Source organism: Pipistrellus hanaki (genome assembly GCF_964339955.1).
Source record: "Pipistrellus hanaki genome assembly, chromosome: X".
In the NCBI taxonomy this organism is placed as follows: Eukaryota; Metazoa; Chordata; class Mammalia; order Chiroptera; family Vespertilionidae; genus Pipistrellus; species Pipistrellus hanaki.
Window position 1 is genome coordinate 62,420,311 of NC_140524.1, and position 18,742 is coordinate 62,439,052.

Consider the following 18,742-nt stretch of genomic DNA (forward strand, 5'->3'; position numbering starts at 1 on the left):
CTTTAAAAAAATTTTTGTTCCTTATCTGTGTTATTATCTACCTAACACGTTTATAAGTTCTCTCCCTATAATTCTATGGCATCAAACTAGTATTAAATTGTGAAGAAAAAGAACATGGTCTTTGACTTTAAGGAAATAATTTATAAACCTCTAGATTTCTGTCTCTATGTAAAATTTACAATGCAGATGTGCCATGGAGTTTTCTGCTTTCTTAGACAAGGCTTTTGGAAATACTTTTGGAGGTGTGAAAGTATGTACCATTTATTTTTTAATCTTTATTATTGAAAGTATTACATGTGTCCTCTTTTCCCCTATTGACCTCTCCCTCCCATCCCCATCCCCCATTCCAGCCTTCACCACCCTATGGTCTGTGTCCACAGGTCTTTCATATACACATATGAATTCATTGGTTGATCTTCTCCCTTCTCCCAGTCCCCTGCTTTCCTTCTGAGGTTTGACCTTATGTTTGATGCTTCTATGTCTCTGGGCCTATTTTTGTTCATCAGTTTATGATGTTCATTAGATCCCACATATGAGTGAGATCATATGATACTTGTCTTTCTCTGACTGGCTTATTTTGCTTAGCATGATGCTTTCCATGTACAACCATGCTGTTGCAAATGGTAAGAGCCCTTTCTTTTTATAGCAGCATAGTATTCCTTTGTGTATAGGTACCACAGTTTTGGTTGGTTTTATTTTAATCCACTCACCTGCTGATGGGAACTTACGCTGTTTCCAAATCTTAGCTATTGTAAATTGTGCTGCTATGAACACGGAGGTGCATATAGTCTTTCTGATTGGTGTTTCTGATTTCTTAGGATATATCCCTGCAGAGGATCCAGAAATCAGCCCAAGCCATTATGCTCGATTAATATTTGACAAAGGAGGCAAGAGATTACAACTGAGTCAAGACAGTCTTGTCAATAAATGGTGTTGGGAAAGTTAGACAAATAATGCAAAAAAGTGAAGCTAGACCACCAACTTACACCATACATAAAAATAAACTCAAAATGGTTAAAATACTTAAATGTAAGATGTGAAACCATAAAAATCCTAGAAGAAACCATTGACAGGAAAATATCAGATATCTCTCATAGCAATATGTTTATGGATACATCTAGGATAATGGAAACGAAGGAGAAAATAAACAAAAGGGCTACACCAAAATAAAAGCTTTTTCACAGTAAAAGAAACCATTAACAAAATAAAAAGAGAGTCCACTACATGGGTGAACATATTTGTCAATTACACATCTGATAGGAGTTAACCTCCAAAATTTATAAGGAATTCATAGAATTTAACAACAACAACAAAAAGATAAACAATCCAATAAAATAAAAAATAAAAAAAACGGGCAAAACACCTAAATGCACACTTCTCCAAAGTGGACATACAGAAGTCCAAAAGGCATATGAAAAAATGTTCAAAGTCACTAATCATCTTAGATTTGCAAATAAAAATGACTCACACCTGTCAGAATGGCTATCATCAACAAACAACAAGTATTGGCTAGAATGTTTAGAAATGGGAGCCCTCATGCACTGATGGTGAAACTCAGACTGGTGCAGCAGCCTTTATGAAAAACAGTGCATGATGCATCATGTTTATTGATTTGTGGATATTTTACCAACCTTTCTTCCCTGGAATAAATCCCACTTGGTCATGGTGTTTGATTTTTTGCATGTAGTGCTAGATATGACTTGCTAATATTTTGTTGAGGATTTTAGCATTTATGTTCATCAGGGTTGTTGGCCTGTAATTCTCTTTCATTATGTTGTCTTTATCTGGTTTGGGGATTAGGGTAATGCTAGCTTCATAGAATGAGCTTGGAAGTGTTCCTTCCTCTTACATTTTTTGGAATAGCCTGAGGAGGGTAGGTCTTAGTTCTTTTAATGTTTAGTAAAAGTGTTCTGTGAAGCCATCGGGACCAGGGCTTTTGTTACCAAAACAACAATGAGGTATCATCTCACACATGTCAAAATGGGTATCATCAACAAATCATCAAAAGACAAGTGCTGGCAAGGATGTGGAGAAGAAGGAACCCTCATACATTGCTGCTGGAAATGCAGACTGATGCAGCCACTGTGGAAAACAGTAGAGAGTTTCCTCAAAAAATAATAATGGAACTTTCATTTGACCCTGTAAGGCCACTTCTAGAAATATATCCCAAGAACTCAGAAACAACAATTAGAAAGAATATATGCACCCTTATGTTCATAGCAGCACAATTTACAATAGATAAGATTTGGAAACAGCCTAAGTGCCCATCGGCAGGTGAGTGGGTTAAAAAAACAGTGGTACATCTACACAACGGAATAATATGCTGCTGTAGAAAAGAAAGAACTCTTACCATTCACAACAGACTGCATGGACCTGGACAATATTATGCTAAGCGAAATAAGCCAGTCAGAGAAAGATAAGTATTATATAACTCGCTCATTTGTGGAATGAACAAAATACACTGATGAACAAAAATAGAGCCAAAGTCATAGAGGCATTTAACAGACTGTCAAACCTCAGAGGGAAGGAAGGGAGAGAAAGGGTAAGTGATCAACCAAAGGACTTGTATGCATGCATATCAGCATAACCAATGGACACAGATATTAGGGGGTGAGAGCATGTGCTACATGGTTGGAGTGGCCAGGGAGAGGTCAATGGGGGAAAAAAGGAGACATATGTAATACATTCAACAATAAATAATTTAAATTAAAGAAAATATATAAATAATTAATAAAGAGTACGGAGTTTTCTCAGAAAATTAAAAATGGAAAATTAAAAATATATATTTAAAAGTGTCTTGTAAAATATACATAAACATAAAATTTACCCTTTTCACCATTTCTTTAGAGAGAGTGGAAGGGAAGGGGAAGAGACAGAGAGAAACATTGATATGAGAGAGACACATTGATCAGTTGCCCCCACAGGAACCCCGACCAGGGCCAGGGATCAAGCGTGCAACTGAATTATGTACCTTTCAATCTGTAGGCTGACACTCTATCCACTGAACCAAACCAGTCAGAGTATTAACCATTTTTAAGTACCTACACAGTTCTATGTCATTATGTACATTTATATTATGCTACCATCACTGTCACATATCTTCAGAACTGTTTTATCATCCCAAACTGTAACTCTCATTAAATAATAACTCTTCATTCCCCTCCTCCCTACTTCTTTGTAATCACAATAGTATATGCTATATCTATGAGTTTGACTACTCTGGTTACCTCACATAAGTCAAATCATATGATATGAATCTTCTTGTATCTCACTTATTTTATTTACCATAATATCTTCACTATTTACCCACATTGTAGCATATGTTAGAAATTTATTCTTTGTTAATGCTGACTAATATTCCATTGAATGTATACAGTACATTTTGTTTATCCATTTATTTTTTTTTTGCTCGACATTTGAATTGCCATTTTTTTTGCTATTGTGAATAATGTTGCTATGAACATTGGTGTACAAATACCTGTCCAAGTTCTTAGTTTTAATCCCTTTGTATATATACCCAGAAGAAGAATTGTTGGATCTTATCATAATTCTATGTTTAATTTTTTGAGAAACCAACATATTATTTTTCACAGAAGTGGAACGATTTTACATTTCATAGAAAACACACTTTTAAATTATATTTATACATTAGAGAAATCTGAAGTTTGGTAAAGGTTATCAGGTTGTCCCAGGCATGTAGAATAGATGGGAAGGGATAAAAGGCAAGGCAAGCCACACTGAAAATACCATTTTCTTACTTCTTTTCCAAGACTCTTGATATATGCAATGTATTTTTTCACTCCAATGGATATATATATATATATATATATATATATATATATATATATATATATATATATATATGAGTTAGATAGAAGTAATTCCACTTCCTGGAATGGCAAAAGCAAGCAATATGTAATTTGAGTGTAGCAGCCCTTATAATCTGAGCAAGTGCTTGGAAAAATTGTAAGTTTGTGTTGAAGCTTTATATTCTCTCTCTCTCTCTCTCTCTCTCTCTCTCTCTCTCTCTCTCTCTCTTTCTCTCCCCCCTCCCTCTCCCTCTCCCCCCTTACAGACACACACACACACACACACACACACACACACACACACACTGCATTACCATCATACTGCCTCTTCATTATTTACATTCAGCCTTCTCTAAATAAGCAATTCACTCAGTCTTTCCTATACTGCACTTGCCCGATAAATTCTCTTATATTCATTAACCAAAATTAAAACGTTCCTATATATTATTGCTTAGGATTGCAGTCAGGTGAATGGAGATATCCTAACTCTTTGATCAAGTTCTTTGAGAATCTGCACACTTCTCTTTTATTTGTCTTTCACCTCACAGCAACAAGCCATGTTCTTTATCATATAGTAGATATTCCAGTACTGTGTTAATTGCAAAAACTAGGGAAATGTTAATATGTTGTAATACCCATAAAACATTTGTATTAGAAAAACTTTCTTAACACTCAACCAAAGGAATTGCTAAAAAAAAAAAAATGTGTCAGATATCTTGGCAACGGGTCTTTTGATGTCCATAAATCACATCTGGCATGAAGTTAATTTTAAATTGGGTGAGTATTGCCCACAGGAAAAAATGCCAAGTGGAGACAGGACACTGAGTCACCATGCTTCTGGCTGAACTGAGAACCAAGTTGAGTTATACAGGAAGACCCAAGACTGGATGGAGAAAACCATCAAAGCACAAAATTATTTATTAGTATTTTTCTGTCATGTTTTGCAAAACATGAAAGGAACAGGGGAAACTTTAACTTGATGAAAGAAGAATTCAAAGCTATGTTAGAGAACATCACAGTTTCTTATGTAATCTCTTACTAGATAAATTTCCATTTTGGCAAACACAATACAGTATTTTATAGGTAGTAATGTGCCTGCAATGAAGTATTTAAGTGAGGAAAACATGGACATTGACACTTGTTTGCCTCCCTCAGGAGATTAATGAGACACCAAATTTATTAGACTGAAATTGTATCTATTAAACAATCAAATGAAAGTACCATGGGTCTGGTGCCAACGAGCATTCTTGGATTATACTTTTTCAGTTCTCTATTTAAACAACTGAAATTATTCTTTATTGTTATTCATTTTAACCTTTTAAAATAATTATTTCCCTGAGAAATATGTACTTCTTCATAAAGAGGCAATATAGTTTAACAATTCTTAAGACAAAGAGAGACCTTTTAGTACAGTGTGCTTAAGAAAGGGTCAGATTTATATGAAACAATTAACATTAAATATGATAGAATAGATATATACATAAAAACTAAAGAGATTGAAAAAACACAATTTTTAATTCAAGTGAACCTAATGATATATGACAAAATTCCTAGAGCTCTTCCCTCCTTTCCACTAGTTCCATAATAAAGTGTTCTCAAAAACAACTTACCCAGAAAAGAGGTTACATTTATGAAAAATAAACAGTAAATTTAACTTACATAATAAATGAAAGTTTACTTGTCAAGGACCAAAGCATCTAGCTTTCTCAAAGAAAATAACACAGATTTATGAAGAATATATGTCTTGAATTCTTCTAGACTTTTCTCATTTAAGGTAATCTCAGGAAGAAATTTCATATAATGAAAAATAACAGGCTATGGAGCCAGATATATATGGGTTTAAATTCTGGCTTTACTACATATTAGCCATGTGAACTTGAACAAGTTAGAAGACCTCTGAAAGCCTCAATGAAATTATCTGTAAAAGGAGTATAAGAATACTTAACTAGTACACACAGGCTGTTGTGGGGATAAATGAAGCATTCTTAGGAAATCACCTGTCATATAGTAGGCATCCAATAAATAGTCACTATTATAATTTACCAAGTTAATTTCCTCTTTTTTTGACCATAGGTGTGATAATACAATAAATATTTCAAATTTATTGTTATTTTATAAAATTACACTGTACACTTTAAATCATAAACTACATATAGGAAAATGCTCGTTAAACTTACACTTATAAAAACATTGAACCATATGGACACATCAATAGATTATTTACAATGTCTGTGCAAGACTCAGGGATCACTGAAGTAGATTTAATAATACACATATATATCATAAAAACTAAGAGAAAGCTTTATACAAAAACTAAGAGAAAGTTTGATGTTGATAGCAAACTGTCAAGTGCTGGGGAAAATGACTTATAATGTTGCAGGCATTTTGAGAAAAAACATAATTTCCCTAAAAAATGTAGGATTTTTCATTGATTATCAAACTCAGAGTGAAAGTTTAGTTAATTTTCTTCCTGATTTGTTTTTAGGAAGACTAAAATCTCATTTTGCCAAATGTATATATAACAATCTTCATAAAATTTTAATTCTGTAAATAGAATGGGAATTATTTTCATATAGGTACTATTAAAACTCTTAATTACTTTTAAAAATGTTTTATTGATTTTTTAGAGAGAGAAGAAGGGAGAAGGAGAGAAGATAGAAACATCAATGATAAACATAGATCAGCTGCCTCCTGCACACCTGGGTGTATACCCTGATTAAGAATTGAAGCAGGGGGGACGGAGCTTGAAGATGGTGACCGAACAGTCGGACTTGTTCTGACTCTGGTCCCAGAACAGATAAAAGTAGCATCTGAGTCGCTCAGGGAATGTTGATTGGCAGCTGAGGGGCAGCGGAGTTCTCGGGGAAGGTAGGGAGCGGCCCGCTGGACAGGATTCCCTGGCCGGTGGCCAGCACTGCCGCTGCGGCGGTGGCGAGCTGCGGGCTGGGGCTCGGAAGAAAGGCTCCGCCATCTTACCAGGAAAGGAGTAGCTTCTCTGAGGCCTGGAAAACCCACAGCGGAGAAGTCCATCCAGCAGCTGAGACGCCAGAATTGGCGCAGGTGCGTGGATTCAAAGGAGTTCGTCGGTCACCCACGGAAAGGTCAGAGTTTGCGGTAATAGCCTGAGGGATCGCAGTCCCGCGGTGCAGGCAGCTACAGAAGCCGGGGAGCTCCGGCCCTGCCTCCACGGAGCGCCGCACTACTGCCTGCAGAGCTGAGCCTAAAGAAGGCTGCAGCGACACCTAGTGCTGGGTTTGACGTAAGCTTCCCCAGAAGCGGGATTTAAAAAAAAAAACAAAAAAAACAAACAAACAAAAAAAAAAAAACGCCAGGGGACACAGGACAGAGTGTTAAGAATGGCGGCTGTCCCGCCAAGGGCGGAACATCTGGACACCCTGGCGCCTGATCCCCTTCACGCCCTAGCTTCGGAATACTGGGGAAGGACTGCCTAGTTGGGCATATCCGGGGAAATTGCAGGGGGAAATTGCCTCCCTGGAAACAAGGGATCGGAGCCAGAAGAGATAGTCTGGGAGCCAGCTGGCACCCTGCCAGCTAGAGCCATAGAGAAAGAAGGCCAGAGCAACCAAAAAGACTGGGAGGTCAAACCAGAAACACTGACACCTAAGAGCTGAATTGCAAACTGCCCTTTTTTTTCTTTTCTTTTCTTTTTTCTTTTAATTAATCAAAAATAAATGGACACAAATAACTAAGATATAGCCTACTTAAAATTAAGGATTACCTTACAAAACTGAGGTGCAGTGGAATGCTGGGAACTGCAAGACTGTCTGGTCCGAGAATCAGGAGTGCCAAATACATTAACTGAGGAAGTGAATGACCACTACTGGTCATTTTTATGCTAATTTTACTATTCTTTATTTTATTTTCATTTTTTACATCTTTTATTTAATTTTCATTTTTCATATCTTTTACTTAAGAAACAATTTTTTTTCTATTTTCCTTACTTGATTTTACCTTTTCAATTATTACATTTTTCAATCTCTATCATCACTATTACTACTGCTATTTAGCAATTTTTGTTTCTTTTTTTTCTCTCTCTCTCCAGTACCATTTTATTTATTTATTTTTTTATTTTACATTGGGAGTAACCTTAATTCTATTTTAATCTCTACTATAGCATCATTCAACCCTATCTCAACTCAACCTTTACACCATCACTCTCTTATTAAACTTTACCCTTTAGTCTACAGTTTATCCTATCCCTTTCCTGCTTTAGTTTTTCCTCTATTCTTTCTGTATACCCCCAGCTAAAGCTCTCACTATACTTATAGACCTAAGTTCCAACCCCTGATCCAAGTGTATAAATACCAAGCTCTGCACTATATTAACTAGATAAAAAAAAAAAATCTGTTCTCCCCTCTATCCTTTTTGCATTGTTTGTGTGAAAGTTGATTACTGTGAATTTTTATGCTTTTTAGTGAAATTGTTATGCTTATTCCTGTATGGTTATTGTTGCTTTGTATTTTTTTTTAAATCCTCTGTTTTTGTTTGTTTCTTTTACTTCTGTATATCATAGCCTTACTTAATAATAGTGGATATTGTAGTTTGTATTAATCTCCAAGTATTGTTACTGGCATTGGCTGGGTTCAGAGGTTGTTCTATGGCATTTTTCTCCACATATATATAGTTTGTTTCCCATTTCTCTTTTAATTTGCTTCTTCTCTCTCTTTCTCTCTCTCTCTCTCTTTCTCTCTCTCTCTCCTTTTTTCCCCTGTTTTCCAACTTCATTTTGTCATTACTTTTTTCTTCTTCTTTTTCTATCTCTTTATCCCTCTTTTTTTTAATTTACTTAATTTTTTTTTAATTTTAATTTTAATTTTTCTTTTAATTTCTCTTTATTTTATTTTTACCTTTCTTCCTTCTCTCCTATCCCCTAAGTTGCCTTTCTCTAGTGGTCACCTTTATTAGAGGTTATTAATATTGTAAATACATTCCTGTTAAGTGCCTCTTGTGTTGTACCTGGTAGTGTTGTATTTTGTACCACAAAATCAACGCAGGAGAAGGAATACCACATAACCAGACATCCTGAAAAGAGAGGCCATGGGGAGACAAAAACACAGTCCGCATGTGAAAGAAAAGCAGGCATCACCAGAAAAGGAAGTAAACGAGCCAGACACAAGCAGCCTACCAGAGCAAGAATTCAGAGTAATGATCATAGGATGGCTAAAAAGAATGGAAGAGAAATTTGACAATAACCAAGAAGAAATGAGGAAGAACCATGAGGAAATGAAGAAGAGTCATGAGGAACTGAAGAAGAACCAAGAAGAAATGAAAAATGACATCGCTACCATGAAGAACTCAATAGAAAGCATCAAGAGTAGACTAGATGAAGCAGAGGACCGCATCAGTGAGCTAGAAGATAAGATGGAAAAAAATACCCAAGTAGAGCAACTTCTAGAAAAAAAGATTAAAAAGCAGGAGGAGAGCCAACGGGAGCTTTGGGACAATACAAAACAAAATAATATTCGAATAATAGGGGTTCCAGAAGGAAAGGAAACTGAGGTAGACATGGAAAAAGTATTTCAAGAAATAATGACAGAAAACTTTCCTGAAATAGAGAAGCAAAAACCCACACGAATCCAAGATGCTCGCAGAGTCCCAAGCAAAATGAATCCCAGAAGACAGAGTCCAGGGCACATTATAATTAAGTTGGCAAACAACAATGACAAAGTAAGAATCTTAAAAGCAGCCAGAGAGAGACATAAAGTTATATACAAAGGAACCCCCATCAGACTAGCAACTGATTTCTCAACAGAAACTTATCAGGCCAGAAGGGAATGGGATGAAATATACAAAGTCATGCAAAGGAAGGGTCTGAATCCAAGAATACTATACCCAGCAAGGCTATCAATCAAAATTGAAGGGGAAATCAGGAGCTTCACAGACAAAAAAAGACTGAAGGAATTTACCTCCACCAAACCAGCAATGCAAGAAATGCTAAAGGGTCTACTGTAAAAATAAAGAAATAAGAAGTGAAGAAGGAACACGGGTATAGAATAAAAATGGCGTCAAATGAGTACCTATCAATAATAACCTTAAATGTAAATGGATTAAATGCTCCAATCAAAAGACATAAGGTAACAGATTGGATAAGGAAACAAGACCCATACATCTGTTGTCTACAAGAAACCCAGCTCAGGAAAAGAGATGCACACAGACTGAGGGTGAAGGGATGGAAAAAAGTTTTCCAGGCAAATGGAAATGAAAAAAAAGCTGGGGTAGCAATACTTATATCTGACAAATTAGATCTCAGAGTGAAGGACATAACAAGAGATAATGAAGGCCACTTCATAATAATAAAGGGAACAATCCAACAAGAAGAAATAACCCTGGTAAATACAATATATATGCACCCAATACTGGAGCAACCAAATACATTTAAAAACTGCTGGAGGACATTAAGGGAGAGATTAATAGCAATACAATCATAGTAGGAGATTTTAATACCCCACTGTCACCCTTCGACAAATCATCTAAACAAAAAATCAGCAAAGAAATATCAATCCTAAATGACTCACTAGACCAGATGGAATTAATTGACATCTTCAGGACACTCCACCCCAAAGCCACAGAATATACATTCTTCTCAAGTGCACATGGGACATTCTCAAAGATAGACCACATTTTTGGGACATAGGCAAAGTCTCTGCAAATTCAAGAAGATAGAAATCATATCAAATATCTTCTCAGACCATAATGGCATAAAACTGGAAATTAACAACAATAAAAATAATCCAAAGAAATCAAACACATGGAGACTAAACAGCTTGCTATTAAACAAGGACTGGGTTACCAGAGAAATCAAGGAAGAAATTAAAAACATCCTGGAAACAAATGACAATGAAAACACAACAATCCAAAATCTATGGGACACAGCAAAAGCAGTTTTGAGAGGGAAGTTCATATCCTTACAAGCCTATTGCAAAAAACTAGAAAAAATGGTAACAGATGATCTAACTCTACAACTCAAAGAGTTAGAAAAAGAGAAACAAGAAAAGCCCACTGTAAGCAGAAGGAAGGAAATAACAAAAATCAGAGCAGAGATAAACGACATAGAGACCAAAAAAACAATACATAAGATCAACAAAACCAAGAGCTGGTTCTTTGAAAGAATAAACAAGATAGATGGACCTCTAGCCAGACTAACCAAGAAACAAAGAGAGAGGACCCAAATAAACAAAATCAGAAATGAAAGAGGTGAAATAACAACAGACCCCACCGAAATACAACGGATTGTTACAAAATACTACGAACAACTCTATTCCAACAAACTGAACAACCTGGAGGAAATGGACATATTCCTAGAAAAATACAATACAAACTTCCAAAACTCAATCAGGAAGAATCTAAAAATCTCAATAGACCAATGTCTTGGGAAGAAATTGAAACAGTCATCAAAAAGCTTCCAGCAAACAAAAGCCCAGGGCCAGATGGCTTCACAGGAGAGTTTTACCAAACATTCAAGGAAGAACTAAAACCTATCCTCCTCAGACTATTCCAAAAAATCCAAGAGGAAGGAACACTTCCAAACTCCTTCTATGAAGCCAGCATCACTCTAATACCAAAACCTGATAAAGACAACTCAATGAAAGAGAATTACAGGCCAATATCCCTCATGAACATAGATGCCAAAATCCTCAACAAAATTCTAGCAAATCGACTCCAGAAGAACATCACAAAGATCATACACCATGACCAAGTAGGATTTATTCCAGGAATGCAAGGATGGTACAATATCCGCAAATCAATAAATGTGATACATCACATAAACAAATTGAAAGGTAAAAATCATATAGTCATATCGATTGATGCAGAAAGAGCATTTGACAAAATCCAACACCCTTTCCTGATAAAAACTCTTAACAAGATGGGAGTACAAGGATCATACCTCAACATAATAAAAGCCATATATGATAAACCCAGAGCCAACATTATACTCAATGGGCAAAAACTAAAACCATTCCCTCTAAGAACAGGAACAAGACAGGGATGCCCACTCTCGCCACTCCTGTTTGACTTAGTACTGGAAGTACTAGCCATTGCAATTAGACAAGAGGAGGAAATAAAAGGCATCCAAATTGGAAAAGAAGAAGTAAAGTTATCCGTATTTGCAGATGACATGATATTGTATATAAAAAACCGAAAAGACTCCATTAAAAAACTAATTGGCTTAATAAATGAATTTGGCAACGTAGCAGGATACAAAATTAATGCCAAGAAATCCATGGCATTTCTATACACCAACAGTGAAACTACAGAAACAGAGACTAAAAAAGCAATTCCATTTACCATCACACCAAAAAAACTAAGATATCTAGGAATAAATTTAACTAAGGAAGTAAAGGACCTATATACAGAAAACTACACGACACTTAAAAAAGAGATAGAGGAAGATGTAAGGAGATGGAAGAACATACCATGTTCATGGATTGGTAGAATCAACATCATCAAAATGTCCATACTTCCTAAAGCAATCTATAGGTTCAATGCACTCCCCATTAAAATACCAACGGCATATTTCACTGACCTAGAAAGAACTCTCCAAAAGTTCATTTGGAACAATAAAAGTCCCCGAATAGCCACAGCAATTCTGAGAAAGAAGAGTAAAGTAGGAGGGATCTCAATACCAGACTTCAAACTGTATTACAAAGCCACTGTTCTCAAAACAGCCTGGTACTGGCACAAGAACAGACATATATCAATAGATCAATGGAATAAAATTGAGAACCCAGATATCAACCCAAATCACTATGCTCAATTAATATTTGACAAAGGAGGCACAAATATACAATGGAGTCAAGACAGTTTCTTCAATAAATGGTGTTGGGAAAATTGGGCAGACACATGCAAAAGAATGAAACTAGATCACCAACTTACACCATATACAAAAATAAACTCAAAATGGATGCAGGACTTAAACATCAGACGGGAAACCATAAAAATACTAGAAGCAGCCACAGGCAGCAAAATCTCAGACGTATGCCAAAAGAACTTCTTCACTGATACTGCCCCTAGGGCAATGGAAGCTAAAGAGAAAATAAACAAATGGGACTACATCAAAATAAAAAGCTTTTTTACAGCAAAAGAAACCATCAACAAAACAACAAGAAAGCCCACTGTGTGGGAGAACATATTTGCAAATAACACCACTGATAAAGGTTTAATCTCCAACATCTACAGACAGCTGATGCAACTAAACAAAAGGAAGGTGAATGGTCCAATTAAGAAAAGGGCAATGGACCTAAATAGAATATTTTCAAAAGAAGACAGAAGGAAGGCCAAAATGCACATGAAAACATGCTCAAAGTCACTAATTATCCGAGAGATGCAAATCAAAACAACAATGCGGTACCATCTCACACCTGTCAGAATGGCCAACATCAACAAATCAACAAACGACAAGTGTTGACGAGGTTGTGGAGAAAAAGGAACCCTCGTGCACTGCTGGTGGGAATGCAGACTGGTGCAACCACTGTGGAGAACAGTGTGGAGTTTCCTCAAAAAACTGAAAATGGAACTCCCATTTGATCCAGTAATCCCACTCCTAGGAATATATCCCAAGAAACTAGAAACACCAATCAGAAAGGATATATGCACCCCTATGTTCATAGCAGCACAATCTACAATAGCCAGAATTTGGAAACAGCCTAGGTGCCCATCAGCAGATGATTGGATCCAAAAACCATGGTACATCGACACAATGGAATACTATGCTGCCATAAAAAAGAAGGAATTCTAATGCTGAGTGAAATAAGCCAATCAATGAAAGAGAAACACCACATGACCTCACTCATTTGTGGATAATAAGGATCATTATAAACTGATGAACCAAAAGATAGATATAGAGACAGTAAAGCAACAAGCAGATTGTCAAATTTCAGCGGGGAGTGGAGGAGGATCTGGGGGAGATAATACATCAACCGAAGGACTTGTATACATGCATGTAAGTACAACCAATGGACATAAAACTCTGGGGAGGGAGGGGATGTGTGGGAAGGAGGGAGGGGGGCAAAAAGAAAGAAATAAAAATATGTAAAATAAATAAATAAATAAATATTGTTCTTTTTAATAAAAAAAAAAGAATTGAAGCACGTACCTCTATGGTGCATGTTATGCCAGCTGAGCTGAATTGTCCTTTTTAAAACTTTAAAACTTGTGAATAATTGACGAATGGAGGTTCCTATACAAACACTGTCATTGAAAAAAAAAAAAAACACACCTCAAATATGTGGTGGTCTATTGAGACTACTACTGATTTTGAACATTTTTAAATACATTCTCTTACTTCCAAAGAACACTAATGTGTAGACTCAGAATGGTTTCAAAAGTGGGCATAGCATTATATGTGAAACCAATCAAACTTTTGAAAGCGTCAAGCATTTATTTTTCCATAAATAAATTGAACTATCTATACTTAGGATGTTTGTATTCTTCAACAGTTTCCTTCTGATAGCACATATATCTCCAGAGGAAAAAGTAATTATCAAAAATATAATCGCTAAGACATTTATTTTAAAAAATAAAAATAAATGTCCAAAAGTTTGTAATGGTAACAAAGCTAAAGTCCTTAGAGGCTCTTTCAAGGGTACTTCCATTTTACTGTAGAGATTAACCATCTACAACTGCATGACCCCATTCCAATGTCAGTCGGATCCAGCTTTGATAAACATTTATGATATAATCAACAAACTGTGAAGAAATACAAAAATTCAGAATGTCAAAGATGAATTGAGAAAGTTTCCCCTGAAATGGAGCAAACTAATACAGTTTCTGTCACAGAAACTAAAATAACATGACTCAAAAGATGGAGACTCCTTCAGTGGTACGGAAGAGCCAAGAATGAAAACTGATGGGTATTGCTTTTGATCTAACCTATCAATGTACTACTGATCTAGCCTTTATAGAAATAAACTAAACTACATGACAATGCTTATAGGATCTGAAAACTGATATCTATAATGTCATAACTATATATATATCTATAACTATATATATAACTATATATATATATACATATATTAAAAGGCATGAATTTGAAATTAAATATGCACAAGTTTAAATACCACATTTTCTGCTTACTATCTTTGTGATCATGAATATATTACTTAACCTCTCTGAGTATATTTCAAATCAATAAAGTAGAGATAATAAGACTGAATTTATAGGACTGTTGTGAGAATCAAACCAGAAGGCATTTAAAGTGTGTGACTACATACTAGACACATAATATTAAGTAATGAAAAGAGAAAGGAAATTCTAGGTCTTGACTCCAAAATCCCCTCCCCACTTTTCACCACCTTGCTATAATATTAATTAGTCAAGTATATTATTTGCATCAAACTGAATTATGTTTATGTTCTTATGAACTACATTTTTGTAGGTTATGCTATTTTTTCAAATTATTTAAAGTGGTTCATGATATGCTGTAGAAAAGGGCAAGGCAATCAATACAGTATCTGCCAGGAGGGTTCTACACCTTTCACATTGTTTTGTTAAATTTCTCAAAGCTGTAAGATCACTGGGTGTTAACCCAGTTTTTACAGTCTAGGAAACTAAAAAAATTAACTTGCCTAAATTCTTACAACTGGTAGGTGGTGTTATATCTAGGATTCACATTCAATTCAATCTGATGATAAGCCTTATTCCCCTGCTCAGTACTGTCCATATTTATTTTTCCATACAGAATAAAATATAGAAAGATAAAATTTGTATGATACTTGGTTTCTTTGCAAAATGTAGTTTTTCCATTTTCCCTCTCCTTTCCTCCTCTATAAGATTATAATACTGACAACTGATATTTATTATAGCAATGTTTTGAAGAGGGTTAATAAACACACACACACACACACACACACACACACACACACACACTCTAGTGCAGGACTACAAGCTAGGAGCAGCCTGAGTCTGGAGGATGTTCCTGGGACCCAGGCCTCTCAGCGCCTGCATATGCAAATTACCCACCATCTTTGTTGCGAAGGTATGGTCAATTAGCATTTTCTCTTTTATTAGTATAGATATATTCATATGTATATATATGTATATATATATATACACAATACATTTTAAAATTTATGTATATATATGAAACTTGTAAATTTGTAAATTTATATTATATGTATATGTAATATACATATAATACACAGACACACACACACACACACACACACACACACACGAGTGGCCAGATTATTATGATCTCTGAATGCATAATAATCTGACCACTCGGTGTATATCCTATCTAATAAAAGGCTAATATGCAAATTATCCCCTTTACCAAGAGTTTGACCAGAAGTCAGGATGTCCAACTGTCCATGTTCCCTAACCCTGACCAGGCTGGCTGGACTGCATCCATGCATGAATTCAAGCACTGGACCTCTAATATATATACACTGAGTGACCAGATTATTATTATGTATATACTAGTGGCCCAATGTATGAAATATGTGCATGGGTGGGGTCCCCAGGCTTGGCTGGCGATCAGGGCCGATCAGGGCCAGGCTGATCGGGGCTGGGTGGGAGAGGAGGTGATGGTTTCTGGGAGGGGCACAGAAGGAACTGACACTGATGCTGTCATCATTGGCACCCTGCCACTGTGCAGTTCCCTGCCTGCCTCCCCCCTCCTTTCCTTACCACTGCACTGCCACTGTGGAGGGCAGGTAGCAGGCATATTGGGGTCTGTTGGTAGGGGGAGGAATGGGGCATGGAAGGTTGGTCCCCAGCTCCAAGGAGGGAGCTGGCCCTGGGGCCCTCTTGGAAAGGGTCCATGTCCACCACCTTCCACCCCCAGTTCCCCATCCCAGCCCTGGGCGCAGCCCTGATCCTGCAATCAGGGCCTGCTAGGTGGAGAGAGGTACAACAGGAAGTTGGCCTGGCAGGGAAAGTTGGCTGTGTGAGCACACTGACCACCAGGGGGAAGCTCCTGTGTTGAGTGTCTGGCCTCTGGTGGTCAGTGCCTGTCATAGCGACCTGTTGTTCTGGTCACTTAGGCTTTTATATAGAGATATATAAAATTCATTACAATTCTTTTTTTTTTAACTTCATCTTTACTGTTTAAAGTATTACAGATGTGCTCATTTTTCCCATTAACCCCTTCTCCTCAGTCCCATCCCTTCCCCATGACTAAATGCATCCTTTAACAAACACTCCCTTTGAATCTGTATTCAAATCTTCCTTGAAAACTATATATAATAAAATCACCACCACCCCCACCTGGCTCTTCTTAACACCCTTACCAAGCTTTATTTTTCTCTATAGCACTTAAAATCTGATAGAACATATATGTAATTATATTTTTGTTCATTGTCAGTTCTTCTATTAGAATATAAATTCTATGAGAGGATGCACTAGTGGTCAATCATTATTTTTTATTTGTTGAATATATGACTATAATAGGCAATCAGTAAATGTCATTTCCATTATCTTCTTGTTCTTTTATGTTGGGTTAGAAATGTAAACTTTTAAGATTATTTTAAATATCCTAACAAAAGGACAATTCAAATATTATTTTTGAACACCTGAATAAACTGGTCAGTTCCTTGAAATAACTGACCAATTATGTGAAATAAATAATTGTTCAATTTATAAAATTCAATTTCATACTTTCATGCCTATTATTAGGGTGTGTACAACATTTACCCTGAAATGATTTGATCATTACTATAGATAAGTAACTTCTATGTGGTTTCTATTCTTTCTTTCTCTAAATGGAATGTGTTTTTCCAACTATTCCGTTTCTTCTCTACAATTATATACAAGGTAGGTGAGTGTGAGGGCAGATAACTTAGTTTACAGCTGACCAAAGCACAATAAACTTGTTTCTTAGTTCACAGGTGACCAGAAAACAATGAATTACACCTGGACATGATTGTTTTTGCAATAAATTACACCTGGACATGATTGTTTTTGCAATAATACATTTATATGTTTTTCAATTACAAGACATTAAATATTATTTTATATTAATTTCAGATACATAGCATAGTCGTTAGGAAACTACATCATTTTCAAAGTTATCCCCCTAATTTAAGTACCCATCTGTCACTATGCATAGTTATTACACTATTATTGACTACACTAGAGGCCCAGTTCACGAATTTGTGCATGGGTGGGTTCCCTCTGGGTGGCCTGCTGGGATTGGGCCAAAACCCAAAGTCCAACACCTCTTGCAGCTCCGACCTGTCACTCCCACTCATCCTGGCCCCACTATGCCTGCTGCAGGCTCGTGCCCAATCAGTCCCTATCTGGAGAGGCTCATGCTGCCACAGCAGTGCTCACCAGCCATGTGCCCTGCATCTGGTGCCCTCCCAAGGGGAGTGGCTTGCGGGATCTGGCTGAAACCAGCTCTCCAACATCCCCAGAGGGGTCCCAGATTGCAAGAGGGCACAAGCCAGGCTGTGGGACCTCACTAGTGCATAATAAGGGAGAGACTGTGGGAGGGCTCTAGGGTGTGTCTGGCCCATTTCACTCAGTCTCAATCAGCTGCTGGATCCCAGCAGCAAGCTAACCTACAGGTCAGAGAATCTGCTGCCTGGTGGTCAGTGTATGTCATAGTGACTGGTTGATCAGTTGACTTTCTGTCCCCTGGTGGTCATTGCATCTCATGGTGAGCAGTTAAACAGCCTTAGCATATCATTAGCATATTACACTTTGATTGGTTGTTTGTTCTGCTTCTGTGGTCTATTTACATATTCCCCTTTTATTATATAGGATTCCTTATTATGTACTTTACATCCTGTGACTATGGGAAGAGGGTTGGGATACTGGGTGAAAAGGTGAATAGATTAAGATACACAGTTCTTAAAAGGTGTGTCACCAGATATTTTAAACTTCGAGATGAATACAATAACTAGATGGGATATTGGGTCTTCTCTCTTGGGAAGGAGTCAAGTATTCTGTATTTGGAAAGAAGGGTG